General features: G+C 35.6%; 1 long non-coding RNA gene across 2 annotated transcripts in view; it reads right to left on the bottom strand.

The window, feature by feature from the left end:
• The window catches only part of LOC120224710, a 258,324-nt gene that overhangs the window by 90,284 nt on the left and 149,305 nt on the right, over positions 1 to 18,735 (bottom strand). For both annotated transcript variants that reach the window (XR_005526645.1, XR_005526644.1), the window contains exon 3: positions 15,737 to 15,842. This is a non-coding gene — a long non-coding RNA (uncharacterized LOC120224710). The remainder of the gene's footprint in view (positions 1 to 15,736; positions 15,843 to 18,735) is intronic.

Genomic DNA, 18,735 nt, shown 5'->3' with positions numbered 1-18,735 from the left:
GAAATGATAGATACTATAATGCTTGGTGGACATTTACATCTATCGTTGTGAGTCTTATCTTTCTGGCAAGGTGATTCCTTAGGGTACAGAATCTTCTTTTACCTCTCATTTGTCTCACACTTTCATACATCAACACTTTCTATACCATGCAATAAAACTTTCCTCTTCATGATTCTGAAGTGTCTTAGTCATGTTGGAAATCTCACTCGACTTTCACACATTATTTGTTCTCAGTATTGAACATAGTGAACACATTTTATCATGTGTCCCAAGAGTAGCCCTCACGAAGCTGTGAAATCTGTGAATCTGTGGTTCATTTTGTGTAAATGACAAGAGCTTAGTAATTATTATTCTCCATCAAAAATCATTTTTTGCAGGAATGTCCAGATGATTCTCATTCAGGTGACATTTTGGCAGGTATGCTTTCTCATCCAGGATGTACAGGTTACATGTACAAATGATAACCAATAATATTAGATTAAACTCATCTGTAGTTTCTAATTATTTTTAGTGTTTGGAGTATCATGTTAAGAAATTGAGAGACTGCACCCAAGATCAAGAGGAAAGAATGCCATAATCAGTAAGAATGTCTGCTATAGGTAAAGGGGAAAGTGGTATGTATCTGCAATAAAGAGGTTATATTTGCAAGATTAAAAAAAGTTTAACATGTTTGTTTAGTTATCTGAGAGTGCAGTATTAAACCACATTGCTCAAAGCTCACCAGGATGCACTTCTGCTCACTGTTTACCGTTCTTGGTACTATATTCTGGTTCTACTACATATAGTACATGAAGTAGCTTCATGGAATATCTCTATAATTTCTATTATAAATCTGTTACTAAGACTACCCTTCATTATATTATTCATTATTCCATCTACAAAAACACAGTGAACAATTTTTTTTTTAGAGTCCAGCATGTGGAATGCATTTGTGTCTACTAACTAATTGATAAACACTAAGAGCCACATCTTTGCATTTTTGTCCTGACTGCTCAAAAACCTAGATACAAATATTCCATTCAATTGTTGCAATGTTATCCAGCTTGGGAACTTGATGTAAATGTTTCCTCATTTATAATGTACTTTTCCCTTTTGGATTCTGTTAATAGGTTTTGGTTTATTATACATACTCCATTATTATAACTGCCTCAAATACTATTTTGGATACATTTTAAGATAAGGTAGGGATGCCTGGATGTCTCAATCAGTTAATGATGGACTCTTGATTTCAGCTCAGGTTGTAATCTCATGGTTTGTGAGATCAAGCCCTGCATCTGGCTCCTTGCTGTGAGTGCAGAACCTGATTGGGATTCTCTCTCTCCATCTCTCTCTGTCCCTTCCCTGCTCTCTCTCTCTCTCTCTCCAAATAAATAAATAATAAACTTTAAAAATAAGGTAAATATCTAAACTTTGTTTATCTTATACACACCCTTTCTCTTTTCTAACTTTTCATTTTTTTCTGGGTATGATTATTTGTTAGTCCAAGATTCCCTTGAAAGCAGGAACTGAGACAAGAATTTTCATGCAGATAGTCTATTAGAGAAGTGAATGACAAAGTAGAGAGTGAAAAGAACAGGAGAGAGAGCCATCCCTTGGTAAGTGCCATATTGATTTCTGCAGTGGACAACTGAAGCTTGATCCAGCCGAGACCTTTTGAGGTGTGAGAAAGAATATGCCCCAGGCTGTCTACTTCACTGACAGAAAGGACCAGACTCTTTCTACCAACAGTCAAAATGTGCCTCATAGAGTGTCAATAAGTGCTCATATCCATCCCATGCTGCTGTATCCAAGAATCCCAAGCCAAAACAAAATATATACTGTGCTGTCAAGTTATACCTATGAAAATCTAATACTGCATCAGTGCCCAAAAAAAGTGAGTCAGCAGGATATAGGGCAAAGTACAAGAGATGCCCTATATATGTTTCAACCTGGTAGGACACTCCAGGGACGTTATCTGAGTTTATCTTCTCATCAAGACCTGAGTCCTCTGTCTGTTGCAATCTACACTAGGTCAGCATAGTACTGCACCCACTGCTTACTGGGGAGAGACTAGTGCCAAATCATTTTATTTATTGGGCAAGCCTTTTTTGGAAGAACTTTATATAATGGCCGATAATAGAGATACAATTAAGGAATCCAAAAGAATATACCAGATGAGGGTACTTGAGGTTTTCTGAAATGTCTAAGGTGGTGGAGATTATTCTTTCTCCAACTTCACATTTGACATGGGGTCAGAGTAAATAGAAATTATAGTTTGTAATAGATTTTGAATTATAGGAGCTGCCAATTCAGCAGAATGGGGATGTTGTTCTAGCAAGGGCAGTACAAAATAGATATTCTACACACACTTGTCAAAGCAAACTAAGCTTCCCTCTAAGAGTACAAAAGAAATGGTTTACCAGAGTTTAGAAACCAAGAAGAGGAAAGATATTACATTGATCTCCATAATTAAAAGCCATTAGGTCAATACTCATTGACCATAAATTTTTACTTCATCCACCTTAGAATTGATACACAATGATTTGTTTGATAACCTTTGTCTTTGAATCCATAAAATACATCATTTTTAGCTTAGAAAGCCATTTTAAAAGATTCTTTTGTATTATTATTAAAACAAAACTCAAAGTTAATGAGTTCATCTTCTATACAACTATCAGTATTTGAGAAGAGTTGATAAACAAATGGGAAGTCATGCATTTGTAGAAGATGGGGTCCTAAACTAGTACTAATCTCTGCTTATTTCAGTTTATTTATTTTGAGGAGAGAGAGAGGGAGAAATGGGGGGAGAGGGAGAGAGAGAGAGAGAGAGAGTGAGGGAGAGAGAGCAAGCACAAACAGGGGAAGGGATCTCAAGTAGGCTCCATGCTGTCAGTGCAGAGCCCGATGTGGGGTTGGAACCCACAAACCATGAGATCATGACCTGAGCTGAAATCAAGAGTTGGATGCTTAACCAACTGAACCATCCAGCCACCCCAAACTGCTTATTTGAATATTTCATTTTTTAGTTAGCTCTCTTTTCAATCTAGTTCTCTGCTCTGTGAGTATCCATATTATTATAAATGTTAGGAAGCAATGGAAATTGATATTACTGTAGGTCTTTATCAATTCTTTGATAAGATACTGATACTGGTATTATTGATTTAAAGAAACTCCCTTTAGTAGTTATTGACTAACTACCAAACATACAGAACAACAGACGATCTTCTCTGAAAATGCGGAAGAATGCCTTATATTCTCCAGATAAAGAATCATTCTCTTTCCATATGGATTAAGCTGCAGGGCGAGCTATAATTAAACAGGTAACCATTGAATTGAAGATTCCATAAGTCAATATTATTTAGCCAGTTTTAAGATCAAGTGGACATAAATGAGTCTCAGGAAAAAAAGAACATTGATGGTTAGGAGGGAAGACTCATTGTGATGAGTCTGTCAGTTTGAGTAACATGTCAAGAGTAGCTAAATTATTTATCAGGCGAAGTGTTTCCCACATTGACAGATGTGTGCCACAGGTAGTCCATAGACTCAGCATGAAAACACAACTGACTCATTTAAGAACAAAGTTATACATTTTTCAATTACTTTTCAATAATTCTGTTTCTATTAGTGAGATAGTCTCACTTTGGTGCTGTCTTGTCTTTCTAACATTTATTAACTTCCTTTTTCAATACATGAGTATCAGAACTTAGGCTTATTGCTCTTTGTAGGCAAGAACATCAATAAAAACACAAATAATAATAGGTGATTTTTAGAGCTTACTACATGCCAGTTACACTATTAAGAACTTCATATATGTAATCCATTTTTAAAACTTTTCAGAGAAGTTAATGTACCATACTAAATGGTACATAAATCATGTTTATAGTGATAATTTTAAAAAATTGAACCCAGCCTTATATTCAGCACCCATATCAAGAAACAAGAAGCACCACTCTGTGACTCCTTCCAATTCCTACCTGCTCAAGGATAATTGTATCTTGATTTCTAAAAGCACAGATTATTTTTCCCTATTAAAGTACTTACAGATGGGGTACCTGGGTGGCTCAGTCAGTTAAGCATCTGACTTCGGCTCAGGTCATGATCTCACGGTTTTTGGGTTCGAGCCCCGCATCGGGCTCTGTGCTGACAGCCAGCTCAGAGCCTGGAGCCTGTTTCAGATTCTGTATCTTCCTCTCTCTCTGACCCTCCCCTGCTCACGCTATCCCTCTCTCAGAAATAAATAAAAAACATTAAAAAAAATTTTTAAAGTACTTACAGAGACATCTGTATGTACTCTTTTGCTCAACATTATGTTTGCAAGAGTTAATCCATATTATTGTGTGTAATTACAGATCACTCATTTTCACTGATGAATAGTATTCCATTTTATAATAGTATTGCCATTTATTTATTCATGCCATTACCATCAATTCCATTATTGTCCATTTGTATAGTTTCCAATTTGGGGCTATTAGGAATAGTGCCGCTATGAGTATTCTAATACATGTCTTTTGATAAATACATTTTTATTGCGTAAGTTTATGAATGGAATTGTTGAGTCATAAGTATGCATATAATCTGCTTTAATAGAAGAGTTTCTTGAAGTGGTTACACAATTTACATTTGCACTCATAGTTTATGAACATTACAATTACTCCACATGCTCCTTACTAGTTGGTACTTTTCAGCTTTTCCATTTTAGTCATCCCAGAAGTGCTGAAGAAAGATACAACACACTCTGGACTGTGCTCATAGCAATGTAGACACACTGATGAACTAGATTGCCTGTGTCTTTACTGTGATCCGTACCAGAAAAATGGATATTCTTTCCCTATTTATTTTTTCTTATTTAAACTTTTAAAATTTGTGAGAGTATAGTATATATACAGAAAAGGGATACAGATTAAATAAATAACTACAAAATGAACATTATTCAACAGCACCTGAGTTAAGAAAGAGAACATTATCAACAGCTCTCAGAAAACCCTGTTTGTCCCTTCTTATTCAAAATTCTACCTTTAATGAATAATTGCCATTCTGATATTTCGTGCTAATAGTTCTATAAACAATTTTTTAATAGGTCCCCCACATATCTTTAGGCATGTTAGCTTCTTTTCTTTCTTTTTTTTGAAGAAAGTTATGCTGATTTATTTTTTTATTTTGTGCTTCTCTCTGAGGTTCATACATGTTGCATGTAGTAAGTCTATTCGTTTTCATTTCTTTATGGTATCCCCTTCCAGGAATATCCTAAATATTATTTAGCCATTTATTCATTAAAGGACATTTGGGCTGTTGCCAGTTATTAGCCATCTTAAACAATGCTGCCATGAGAATTCATATGTATTTTTCTTACATGCAAATGTATGGTACATACCTAAGTATTGGATGGCCCTATATCATGTATTTTCATGTATCTTCACCTTTAATAGATAATGCCTAAATGGTTTCAGAAGTGGTTGCACTAAAGGGGTATCTGGGTGGCTCAGCTAGTTCTGCATCTGACTCTTGATTTAAGTGCAGGTCATGATCTCACTGTCTTGAGTTCAAGTCCCAAGTTGGGCTCTGCATTGAGGACAGACCCTGCATGGAATTCTCTCTCTCTCTCTCTCTCTCTCTTTCCCTCCCCCACTCCCAATATGCAAGTGTGCATTCTCTCTCTCTCTCAAAATAAATAAACATTCTTTTAAAAAGGAAGAGGTGAGGGTGCCTGGGTGGCTCAGTTAGTTAAGCATCTGACTTCAGCTCAGGTCATGATCTCGCGATTTGTGGGTTCGCATTCCGTGTCAGGCTCTGTGCTAACGGTTTAGAGCCTGGAGCCTGCTTCAGATTCTGTGTCTCCCTCTCTCTCTGCCCCTTTTCCACTTGTGCTCTTTCTCTCTCTCAAAAATAAATAAACATTAAAAAAATTTTAAAGGAAGAAGTGGTTGCACTAATTTAAACTTCCACTTGCAGTTTACAAGAATAGATACTGTTCCAAATTTTTACTCACAGCTGCTAAAGTCAGACTTTAATTATGCAACCTGGTCATTATGTAGTGATATCTTATTGTGGCTTTTAATTTTCTTATTTCCCTGATGATTAAAGAAGTTGAACACCTTGCATATTTATTGGCTCTTTGGATTTCCTCCTTTATGAAAGGCTTGTTTAAGTTTTTTGCCCATTTTCTATAGCAAAGTTTGTCTTACTGATTTGATTTTCAGGAATACGTTATAAGTTTCAGATACCAGTCTTTTGTCATGTATTTATATTATAGATGTTATCTTCTTTTGTGAATGCTTCAACTTTCCTTTCCCTGATGGCTCATGAAGTACAGCATCTCTTCATGTTTATTGGACAGTTGGGTATTCTTTGAGAAAGGTTCAAGTCTTTTTGTATAGTTTTCTACTGGGTTCTCTAATTTGCAAGAGATTATTGATTTGTAGGAGGTTTTAAAAATATGTTATGGACACAGTTTCATTGTCATATAAATATATTATAAATACTTTTTCCTGTTCATAGGTTGCTTTTAGACACTACTATCAGTGTCTTAATAAACAGAATTCTAAATTTTAATATAATTCCACTAAATTTAAAAATATGGTTAGTACTTTCTATTTTCTGCCTAAGAAATATTATCCTTTGCCACAATCATGAAGATAGTATTCTATAAGTTTTGTTTTCCCTTTCACATCCATATCTTTAATTCACTTGGAATTGATTATCTATATATATGTGTATGTAAATGTTATATATATGTGTATATATATGTATACGCATATAACACATACACACACATATCTATAGTGTGAGGTAGGGGTCAAGATACATATTTTTCCACATAGATATCCAATTGATGCAGTTCTACTTAATAAGATCATCCATTTCCCACTGCATTGCACTGCCACCTTTATTGTGTTTCAGGTGATTGAATATGGGTGGATCTGTTTCTAGCACTCTATTTTAAATCTTTTTTTAAAAACTTTTTAATGTTTTATTTATATTTGAGAGAGAGAGAAAGAGACAGCATGAGCAGGGGAGGGTCACAGAGAGAGAGGGAGACACAGAATCTGAAGCAGGCTCCAGGCTCTGAGCTGTTAGCATGAAGCCGGCCAGCACTCTATTTTATTCCAGTGATCAGTTTTTCTAACATTGTCCTACTATACCAATGTTTTGTTTAATGTAACTTTAAAATGGTCAGTGAAAAGCTTCCAAATTTTCTGTTACTTCAAAACTGCATTGACCAGTTTTCATATAAACTACCTTGTATTTTCATATAAACTTTAAAATCAGACTGTCAGTTTATTCAAAAATTAAAAATCTGAGAGATTTTGATAAGGAAAAAATAGAATCTATAGATTAATTAATGGAGAACTGACATCTTTATCTCATTTAATTTTCACTAAAATTCTTTGACATAAGAATTATCTACCTTTTATCTACATTTTATCAATGAGGTAATGGGTGACAACGTCAGTTAAAAAACTTGTCTTACACCACCCCACTAGTTAGTACTTACGTCTGGATTCGTAACTAGAGTGCTGAGCACAGAATATGGCTAAAATCTAATAACCTTGGCTTTCATAATATTTAATTTTATGAGTACTTTGTATTTATGACCTACAATACAGGTTTCCAAATAAATGGCAAAATAAAACTATTTAATGAAAGCCTTAAACAAACAGTTTGGGTGCTAGGCAGGCAGTATAAAATGAGAAACTGTGTGTATGAAAGGTTGACTGTTTCCAGGAAATTCTGACCAATTGAAAGTGCTTGCTTGTTGGCTACTAAATTAATGTAAACTAGTTTGGGACAATAACTAGTCAATGATTTCTAGTTTATATCACTGGCATTGATGCAGGTAGTTTCCTTGACTTTACTCCTCCTCACTAGATGATATGTAACTCCAAAATCATTAGCTACACTAAAAAAAAAAAAAAAAAAAATAGGAACTAAGAATGGAAACTAGGACACAACTGTATTCCAAACTGGTATCTCATCCATCAAACTGATTTTCAACAACTTTCATTCTGGTAATATTACTAACTTTTGCAAAGCAAGACTAACTTGGGATTTACAATAAAATTATTTTGCCTGGGAAATAGAGACATTCGGTTATGAAGAGAACTGAGCATATAATCCTGAAGTTTCCCCCAAGGTATAAAATTCTATTATTTTATGCAATCAAAGAGATGGAATAGGTTATTGAATAGTGGGAAAAAATTTTGTTTTTGTTATCCTATACCATTCTCTTGGTGAAAATGAAACAGAGGTCACTTCATGCTGACTATGACTAACATGAGCAGTCAACAAATGCCTCCTCCAGGCACAGAGTGCCTGGATAGATTGTGGATAGAACACTGAACCAAACATGAAGCTTACAGTCTAAGAAATTAGTCTCCATGGAACATTACAATGAAAAGCAAGTCTTAATATTTATTAAGACATCGAGAAAATTACTTAACCCCATCAGGCCTCATGTCCTAGTTTTTTAAATAGGGCAATATAAAAATCAGCTTATTTTGTTTTTGCTACAATCAAACATACAATGCAAACATTTGCACACAATCAAACATAGTTTGTATTGGGAGTTAATATTGAATTTTACAGTGAAGGTGAGTAGATTAATAGGTTTATAATTTTAGTATATAAGTGGTTTTTCTGTTTTGAAGATGGAGGAGACTTTATACCTATCTGGATAGAACTGTATTCAATGTGATAAATAGTGAACCTTTAACTGTACCACTAAGGATAAATATCCAACTATTCCTAATGTAATAAATATACTAGAAAGTCTTTTAAACTTTTAGGTAACTGATATTTTCCTGAAAAATAAATTATTTCTTAATACCTAATATATAAAGCATTACCATCTATGAATTGACAAATAAATAGGGTAAATATCTTATGTGGTCATCAAAAGGGGTTTGCGATTTTACAATATTTCACATAAGTTATACATGGGTAACCCTATTGCCTAATCCTAATTTTATATTGACCTTTATATTAGAGCCAAATTTTCTTTTGATTTCTAGTGAAGTCATTTATTAAATAATAAGATATTAATTTTCATTTTATCTGATATTATTACTTAGGTCTAATTTCAAAAATTCTTATTATATTTTTCTGTTCTTTTTGTTACTCAGAGCCTTTTGTTGCCTTTATTGTGCTTTTCGGTAGGCTGTATATATTGATATGTATTTAGAAGAAAAAAAATCTCTCTCAGAAGAACCATAAACAGAATACTGGGCATTTTATTAACTTCTTAAGGTCACTCATGAAATTCTTAAGAGTCTCATTTTGCTTTCACTATTTCAGTTATATGCTTTATCACATCAGGTGCAAGATTCAAGGTCAGAGTAAAGTTAAAGAGGAAAATGATGATTCTCACCTGAACCAAAATGTCCTCTTTAGGGAAGGAGGGGGAAAAAGGTGTTGATCACTGCATAATTAAGGGAAGTCTATTTCTCCCTTAATCAGAAATGTAAGTCAAATTTCCCTTGGGCTTAACCAGAACTGCTTTAGTAACTGAAGATTATACTCATATAAAGTGTAACCAAGAATTTCCATCTTTCATTAATACAGCTACTCCATTATAATAGCCAGTAGGAAGCAGTTTTTCCCTATGAGTTTTTCAATGTAAGATTCTTTTTCAGAATTATTGCCAGTTCTATCTTGCTGATCTTCTAATATCATGATGTGAATTAAGAGACTATATTTGCTTCAGAAATCTGTGCACACATTAGCGTCAGTAGTTCTCTGTGTTAAAATATACCAGGACAGCTTGTCAGGAAGCTTGATATCAAGTAGAACACATTTTTGTTTTGAGAATGAACTATCTCAAAATCTAATACTCAGGAATTACCAAGATAAATGTGTTTGGCCCAATTCTGTTTCTATAAGAATTGCTTTGTTTGAAGGTAGAGTAAGAAAAGACCCTGAGATCTCATTCCCTAAAAGCCAGGTCTCTTGTATTTGTCAGAGTTAATTGAAGCCCAAGGCAGTCAGGGGAAATAAAAATCACCAGGATAAAGGGAATGTTCAATTATTCAACTCTTATTTGTTTTGTTTTCTTTGTCTTGATTGTGTTCTAGATGCCCAGAAGAAAGAGCCTCAGATCACAAAAAGCTAGATCTAATGCTGGTGAAAAGTGAATTGTATCTCAAGACAAGTGAGTTGCTTGCAATAGTATATAATCTCAAAACGAGTTTTTCTCCTGACATAGGCAAATTATAACCTAAGGTAACAAGAAAACTGCAAATTAGATTATTTATTCTCAGTTAGTAGTCTTTGGGTAACAACAGGAATTCGAAAGTTCCGTTGGAGGGATTGAAGGTAATGTGAATGTCTTGAAAGAGTATTTGGGGGAGCAAGGATGAGATTTACTTCCCTAATTATAGAAAAGGAATGGACTAAAAATTATTAGATTAGTGAATAACGATCCTAAGAGCAAACATAATTGCTTTTCTTCTAGATATGTTTACAAATCTAGCAGAAAGGGAATAAATATTTGAAATGTTTCAATAAATATACTGTAGATACTCTTTACCTAATCTAGCCATTTGAGACAGCCAGAAATGTTCAATCCATAGCAATATATTCTTACAGTGGGTTTTACAGGGTGTCCAATAAATATTTTCCTTAACAAACCTAGTGCTAATATATACTTTGATAACCTACTCTTAATGAATATGACTAAAGAATTATTCTGAACAATATTTTTACTTTGATTTTCAGAGTAAGATATGAATAAATAATCAAATTATTTAATTCTCAACTAGAATCTTTCTTAGTATTTCTTCTAACTCATTTCACTGATATTCCCTCTGAGATATAAAGGCTTTTACTGACCAGATTTTGCAGGTGTGACATCCTTAGTGTCTTTCTGTTTCTACATCTCTAGGATTGGGAAAGCATCTCAATTTGCCCTAAAATTAAACTCTTTGACAATCACAGTTTGAGCTTTTCATTTAGCTAATTAGTACTTACTCTTCCAATCGCATTGTTGTTACCCATATGGGAAAGACGCAGCAGATTGCCTGTCTATTTCTTTTGATTTTCCTGCTAAATTGTAAAACATGGTGTTTATGGCTTCTTGTCACTGTTCTCTACAATCAAGAGCATAGAGTTTGAGTAACTCAATTATCTTATGAAAACGTCTTGATGCACCTGCCTAGACATGTTGGACATGCAGGGCTCACCTGTATAAAACAATGTGCATGTTAATTAAAAATTTCAGGACAATAAAAGATAGCAAATTGTTGCCTAGAAGTCATTGATGGCCAATGTCCTTTACATATATCCCTAGATATGGGTATATGAACATGAATTATAACAATAAATATAGTTTCACTTCATGATGTTCAGTGGTAAAGATGTATATTTTGAAATATTAAACTGTTTTAGGTGGAGCTTTTTTTGTTTATTGTTAGAAATTGGTGCCTCAGCTATACAGGTGCAGTTATTTATCTATTGGTTGAAGTCCAAGCAGGAAAGAAAAAGCTCACACAGATGGGATTTTGAAACAAAGGTAACAAAAGGACTGTCTACAAAGAGGTGACAGAGGTAAGAAAGCTGAGAAAGGGTGTAGAGGCACTCACGTACAGCATTACTTACTGCCTCTAAGCCTGAAGGCACAAGGAGAGGAAATCGCACTTCTCAAGCCAGGTGAGAGAAGAAGAAAAGATGAAGAGAGTAAGTAAGATGGTGAGCAGAAATTCTCTGGCTTCTCTACTCCTGCCCTTCAGTCTTTTTCCAGCTTTGGGCCGAAATTAGATGGGACAAGAAGACAGTGATTGTGGTACAAAGCGAGAAGAAATAAGCTTGGTAAATTTAAAAAAATCACTAATGGAGTATAAACTGCCACTACTATAAAATTCCATTTTAATTCATTAGGCTTTTGTTGTTGTTATTCAGTCCAATTCTATGACCCATTGTTGGAGATGAAGATGATATAAATTTCGAGCACCTAGGACATAGTAAGCACTAAATAAATATCTGCTGAATGAGCTAATGAGTGAATGAATGGGAAATTTGATTGAATCATCTGTTTGGATTTTCAAATTTAGATTAATAAATGCCTTAGTTTTATTTTATAATAAGATAATTTTAATATTTCCAAAACTGTTCTTCATAAATTCATTCTTCTTTTTATCCCTATTGCCCCATTTTAATCCTGAAGTTTATCAATCCATTTCTCTAAGATCCCTGAACTTGATAAACTTCATATTTTCCACTATCAAGCTGGAGCGTATAATTCAAGTCATCCAAGTAATCTTAATAGAGGCTGGATAATTCAGCATCCTAAAGCAGGGGGATGAAAGAGTATTAACAGATTGGCATAATACCAAATCAAGCATTGTACATTATGGGTTTTTTTCTGTTGTATTCCAATAAGGCACTGAATATTTTAAGCTAGAAAATGGCCCTGTGTCAAGGTAGAGATAGTCCTTTTCTGTGCTGAAATATAGTTCAGTTTAAGATTGAGAGAAAATTTCGTGCAGTGAGTATGAAAAAGACCTTACTGAAAAGACTTTTTTAATGTTTATTTATTTTTGAAAGAGACAGAGAGACTGAGTGCAAGTAGGGGAAGGGGCAGAGAGAGAGGGAGATACAGAATCTGAAGCAGGCTCCAGGTGCTGAGTTGTCGGCACAAAGCCCACCGCGACTCTCAAACCCACAAACCACAAGATCCTGACCTGAGCCTCAGTCCAACGTTTAACCAACTCAGCTACCCAGGCACCCCTACATTTTAAACTTTTTCTTAGGCTGTCCTGCAAATGCCAGCATCTCAGAATAATAATAATAATAATAATAATAATAATAATAATAATACGTTGATCATGAGCACTGTAAGACCCTTTTAGTAAATGCTCACTGCTTGCCAGGAGGGACCTGGGGTGCTTTAAATAAGCTTTTTCTCCCCTACCATCCAAACACTGCAACTGTAGATCACTTTTAATAATAACAATAATGTCAATAAAAATAATAGCCATCATCTATTGGGTGCCTACTATGCTCAAGCCTCATTTGCATTCTTTAACTCAATTACCTAAACAACTTTATGAAGCTGAAATGGGTACAGCATTTTACAGACCAGATAAGGTTATCTTGCTCAGGGCCATGCAGGCAGAGTGGTAGAATACATAGTGAGGAAGTAGTAGAGCCGAGGTTGAAGCCCAGGTTGTCTGATGCCAAAACCTTTGCTCTCAACAGATACACTGACAACCAACCGTCTTTTGACTCCCATTTGAACTAATATATTTCTGGCTGAGATTAGAAAAGCTCATGTCTCCCCCTTGGCTCTGCTGGGTGCTAGGAGCTTCTGAGAGCAGAAAGATAGAAATTTCATTTTTGCCATTTGTGGTATAGAGGAGGGAGATTCAGATCACTTTATTGAGAGTGACTAAGGTGAGAGAAGATCAGGAAAATGTGCAGTAAGAAAAGTGAATATCTGAAGGAAAAACTGTCATAGTTGTCTAAAGGAAAGTGTATTGTCATTCACTCTCTGTTCTCCTGCCACTAGGACATATTTTCAAAATTGAGCCAGAGACATTCAACTTGACCCATCACTGCAGCCTCTGCATTAAAAGCATTGGTGACAATACCAGCTGGTCCAGATATTCTTTCTTGACTGCTGCTCCTTCCTAATCATGGCGACACTGGACCCTCGCTTTCCATATTAGGTTTTGGTCTCTAGACTGGTGGCCTATGTGGGCTTCCGTCTCTGGCTTAACTCCTAACCTTTGACTATGCCTCATCTTCTCATGTCATCATGGGCAACAGGCTCAAGGGAAGACACTCTCTCCTAAGTCTTGATCCACTCTTACACTTGCAACCCAGCCAGTCCCCCAGCATACCCATCCAGAGAGAGATAGTTAAGCCCAATTTTTTTGAAAAGAAAAAGTTAGGGGCGCCTAGCTGGCTCAGTTGGTTATGCATCCGACTTCGGCTCAGGTCATGATCTCACAGTTCGTGGGTTCCAGCCCCACGTCGGGCTCTGTGCTGACAGCTAGCTCAGAGCCTGGAGCCTGTTTCAGATTTTGTGTCTCCCTCTATCTCTGACCCTCCCCTGCTCATGCTGTCTCTCTCTCAGAAATAAATAAAACATTTAAAAATTAAAACAAAAAAGAAAAAGTTAAAACTTCTACAGAATCAGACTATTTGTCAATTCACACCTCTCTTCAAACAATATTTAATGTGTTTTTTGTGTATTAAGTTCTGTAGTAAGTACTTTAATACCCAAATTTCTAGCTAGGATTCTATTTTTATGAATATATATATATATGACAAGATATATAACACACATATATATGAACAAGACTTTTTGTAGACTGCTTTGTAGTAAAGAGCTTATTTTGTAGTCAGTTAATTTTTATTGCTGCTTAAAAATGATTTTTCATTATTTTTAATATAGGCAAAGTGAAGACTGTCTCAAGATCTAATCTGCATACTCACTTCTGGAATTCTAGAATGTTAAAGCAAGTGAGATATTTATACCCCAAACCCAAATAGAACTCAGAAAAAATAAAAAACAGACATGGGACTTAAAATAAAAAGAGACAGAACAATACAGTGGTTAAACACATGGGCTGTAGAGTCAAATCTCTGAGGCTCCAATCCCACCTGTACTTCCAATACTAGTGGTATGATTTTAGACACATTTGTTAACCTTTCTCCATATCTGTTTTTATCTGTAAAATGAGAATTATTATAATTATAGCCTCTAGTATATGAGGTTTTATGAAAACTTAATACTATGATCTTAAAGCATGGGAAGCTCTTAGAACAGTCCCTAGCTTCGGAAGTATTTGACAAATGGCAGCTGTCATTGTAACCAGCAACAAGCAATGTGACTATTATAAGTCACAGATTTCAGGAGCATGCTGTCTTCCCCCTTACCAGCATCAGCCTTTGATCTAGAAGTCTCTTCTGTCTCAGATAATATATTCTTGCACTAGAAATAGGTTCCCTTGACCAAATGGCAATCAGTTAAGTTCTGACTGGTGGCATCACATTCATTTTAATATTTCTAAGATCTACTGTAAATCCCCACCCCCACCCCTGCCACACAATATGTCAAACTAAGGAAGGGGACAGTAAGAACAGAAATTTCTTCACTCTTATTATCCCCCATGCGTGATTCAAATGTGCGGCTGTTTGGTGTCTGCAGTAACTCTCAAGAAACCTCATTCTGTCACTAGAGATACAGCCTTTTAGGATTTGTCTGTGCTGTTTGTCAAGCTTTGCAGGCTTCACTTTAATCTCTCAGGCAGAGTGGCTGTCTTCTAAAGAGAGGTCATTCTAAAGCCTAGACAGGTAATGTATTTTCCTCTCTTCTTTTGAACTCCTTTTGTGGGCTGCCTTTCCCTTTGTGATTAGAAACAAGAATCATAGAGAGGATTCATTCAAAATCCATGCCCCTCTCGTCCCTTTTCTATCAGTATAGTATTCGAATTCAACATGGGAGGCAGACAGATGTAACATCCTGACTCTGCCACTTAGCTGCATAATGCAAGGCAATTTTCCTGATATCTTTGAGCCTTGTTAAATAATAGCAAGTGTGAGAAAGAATTAAATGAGGTGATGTATTTAATTGCATACAGTAACCTTTCAATCCTGGTATTAATTATTGCTGCATTTTCCTCTAACATCTGACATATTCTTCCATGTTCCCTCTCTGCAACTATGTCAATATCTTTATACTTTAGCAGTCTGTTCTTTTCTCCCTTTCCCCTCATCAAAGCAGATCCTCTCAGTGATCTCCTCTGAATACTTTACTCACCACCTGCTCAGATTCTGCACCCTGCTCTTCTCATTAAAACACTCTTGGTTTGGTGATCTTCCACATTCTGTTCAAAACGCTTATTCCAATTCGTCTGCATCAGTATCTGCAACACCACACAATATAAAGCAATTACTATTTCACTCTTCCTAATGTACAAGGGTAAAGCTTCAATAATTCCTCTCACTTTCTATAAAGGGCACTTTTCTGAAACACTAGAGCACTTTGGAGGAGAGCTCCTAGAGCCACTGGTAATACTGATACTGGGCCAGATTTAAAACTGGCTGCAACTGCCTCAGACAGATGCTCCTGACATAGCCACTGTCCCCACGGTCACTCCAAAACTTGAAGGTTTGGAAGGGGAAGAAAATCCCTGGTACCAGTCCAGACGGATAGAATCTACACGTATCCTCCAGATCAGGCGGCAAGTGCACAAGACAGTAATGTTTAAGGATATGGGTTTTAGAATGAAGACAATATAAAATCAGATCTTAGCAACACTACTTTTTACCTGGGTAGCCTTAAGCAAGATGTTTTAACTTTTCTGACTTTTGTTTTATTAATTTAAAAACAGAAGGATTAATAAAGCAGTATCTACTTTTGAAAGAGGTTCTCAGGGGGTGCCTGGGTGGCTCAGTCGATTGAGCATCCAGCTTTGGCTCAGGTCATGATCTCGCGGTCTTTGGGTTCAAGCCGCACGTGGGGCTCTGTGCTGACAGCTCAGAGCCTGGAGCCTTCTTTAGATTCTGTGTCTCCCTCTCTCTCTGCCCCTTCCCTGCTAATTCTCTCTCTCTCACTCTCTCAAAAATAAATAAACATTAAAAAAATAAAGAGGTTCTCAGTATTAAATGGCATAGTGAATTTGAAAAGGCTTAATAATGTGCCTGGCATATTATTTTATTACTATAATCATAATTACTGTAAAGATGGTATGCAGGTAAAGATGTATGCCTACCATCTTCATAATAATTTTGACAGCAAGAAATATGCCAGGCTGTCTGTCTATCTATCTATACACAATACATACAGATATATACATATATACACATATACATATACATACACATATACATATACATATATATATAATATTCATTCCATCTCCTTTTCTACTGCCATGGTGCTTCCTTAAGCTGCTATTATACCCTCCCTGGAATAATACCACAGCTTTTAACTAGTCATCATCCTGTTCTGCTCCTGCATCTCTCTCCTCATTATCTACAGATTTGTCAAAGGGTTTTTAAAAACATGTAGGCTAGATTATGTCATTCTTCTGTTCAAAATGGCTTTTCACTGCATTTAGGAAAAACTCTAGTCTTTAACAACTCCAGACTGGCCCCTGTCTACTTCTTCTACTTCATGTCTGACCACGTCCCTCACTCCCATTCAACTCACTTTCAGCCTTTAGTCTTCTTGCATTCTTCAGGTGCATGTATTTGCTCCCCACCCAAGGGCCTTTGCATTTTCTACGCCTCTTCCTGGAGTGCTCTTCACCAAATTATTTGCCTATTATCATATTCTATTTCTTCAGGTCTTAGTAATGTTTCCCCAAAGAGGCCCTTCTTCATCCCAGTCTCCAGTCCCCTTTTGTATTCTCCCATAGCCTTATGAATTTTTTTTAGAAAGTTCATTTTTATTTGCTTATCTATATTTATGTTTATGATTCTCAGTTTAGTGTCTGCCTCATGACCAGTATGTAAGCACAATAAACATAAGAGTTGTATCTATTTTGTTTTTTTCTTCATACCAGGTGTCTAACCCACAGACTTATGGTAGGTGCTTCATGACTGCAGAATCAGTGTTGAGTGAATTTGACAAGTGCAGGAAGGAAGCTCTTTCTACTCTTGCCTTAGCATACTTATCACCATCACAGCATCAGCAGAATCTTCACAAACACAGTAGCTATGATTTATGTTCTAAATGTGTTCTATGCATATTCTCATACAATCCTCACTATCATCCTACCATACTTTACAGAGAAGGAAAAAGAAGAATACTCAAAGTCGTAGAGTGGAACCCAGAATCAAGTCCATGCCTGGTTGACTTAAAATCTCTGACCTTGACACTGGAGAGAGAACTGAGCAAGTTACAACGTATCCAGAGAAATGAATTAGAGCTTTTCTTTTTCTTATAAAAGGCTAATTTTAAAAATCTCCCTGAAAAGATACATTCCAGTGTTTACATTTCCAAATGACCAAGAAATCAGGCTTGACTCAAAATGACATTCTTTTAATGGTAACTGGAAATTAATCATAAATTGCTTGTATTCTAAGCTCAGTAAATCTGTTCATGATGTTTCTATGTTACGGTTCAGTTTGTCACTAAGGTAAGAGAAAATTAGTAAAATTGCTTAGACATCAATGAACCACTGCACTGATCCTGGAAGAGTCATTTCCCCATCACTTTATGCAGCCCCCTCATCACCATAGTGCCCTTTTCAACTTATAAATAGAAAGACTCCATCTTAGTTTACAAAGAAAAAGAAAAGCTGAAATGTAACAGAATTTTATTTATGACTTTCCACAGCAGAGGTATTATATCACATTAAATGGTCATAGCACAATGGTAATGTGCTTTAGTTAATTAATCCTCCCAGAATTGAATTAAAGACCATTGATTTTAATAGATTTTTCTTTCAATTTATATTCTTCTAAGAGTAAAGGGGGAAAAAAGACATTTACAAAAGTTGTCATGTATGAAAGAATGTCATCACAGAGAGATGGAGATTCTTAAAAAATAACTCTAGGACTTTGTATTGGCAATATTCAGACTAAAAAGAAAATCTCCCTTTCTGCTTCATCTTTTAAAATGACTTATTAGTTAGCTTAGGGTAGCAGGTGGCCAACTGTATACAATTTGAAAGTGATCCTGAATAACAAGGTCACCAGGACTCAGAATTTTTTTAATTCTTATTTTTGTGTGGCTTCATATAAGTGTTTGGGAGCATTAGAAATAACTTTCCAGTTTTATGCTTGTGGTATTGTATACATTTGCTCCCT

Source organism: Hyaena hyaena, unplaced genomic scaffold (assembly GCF_003009895.1).
Source record: "Hyaena hyaena isolate Hyena2069 unplaced genomic scaffold, ASM300989v1 scaffold_1227, whole genome shotgun sequence".
Lineage (NCBI taxonomy): Eukaryota > Metazoa > Chordata > Mammalia > Carnivora > Hyaenidae > Hyaena > Hyaena hyaena.
The sequence above is the reverse complement of the archived record's forward strand: the minus strand, read 5'-3'. Positions and strand labels throughout refer to the sequence as shown.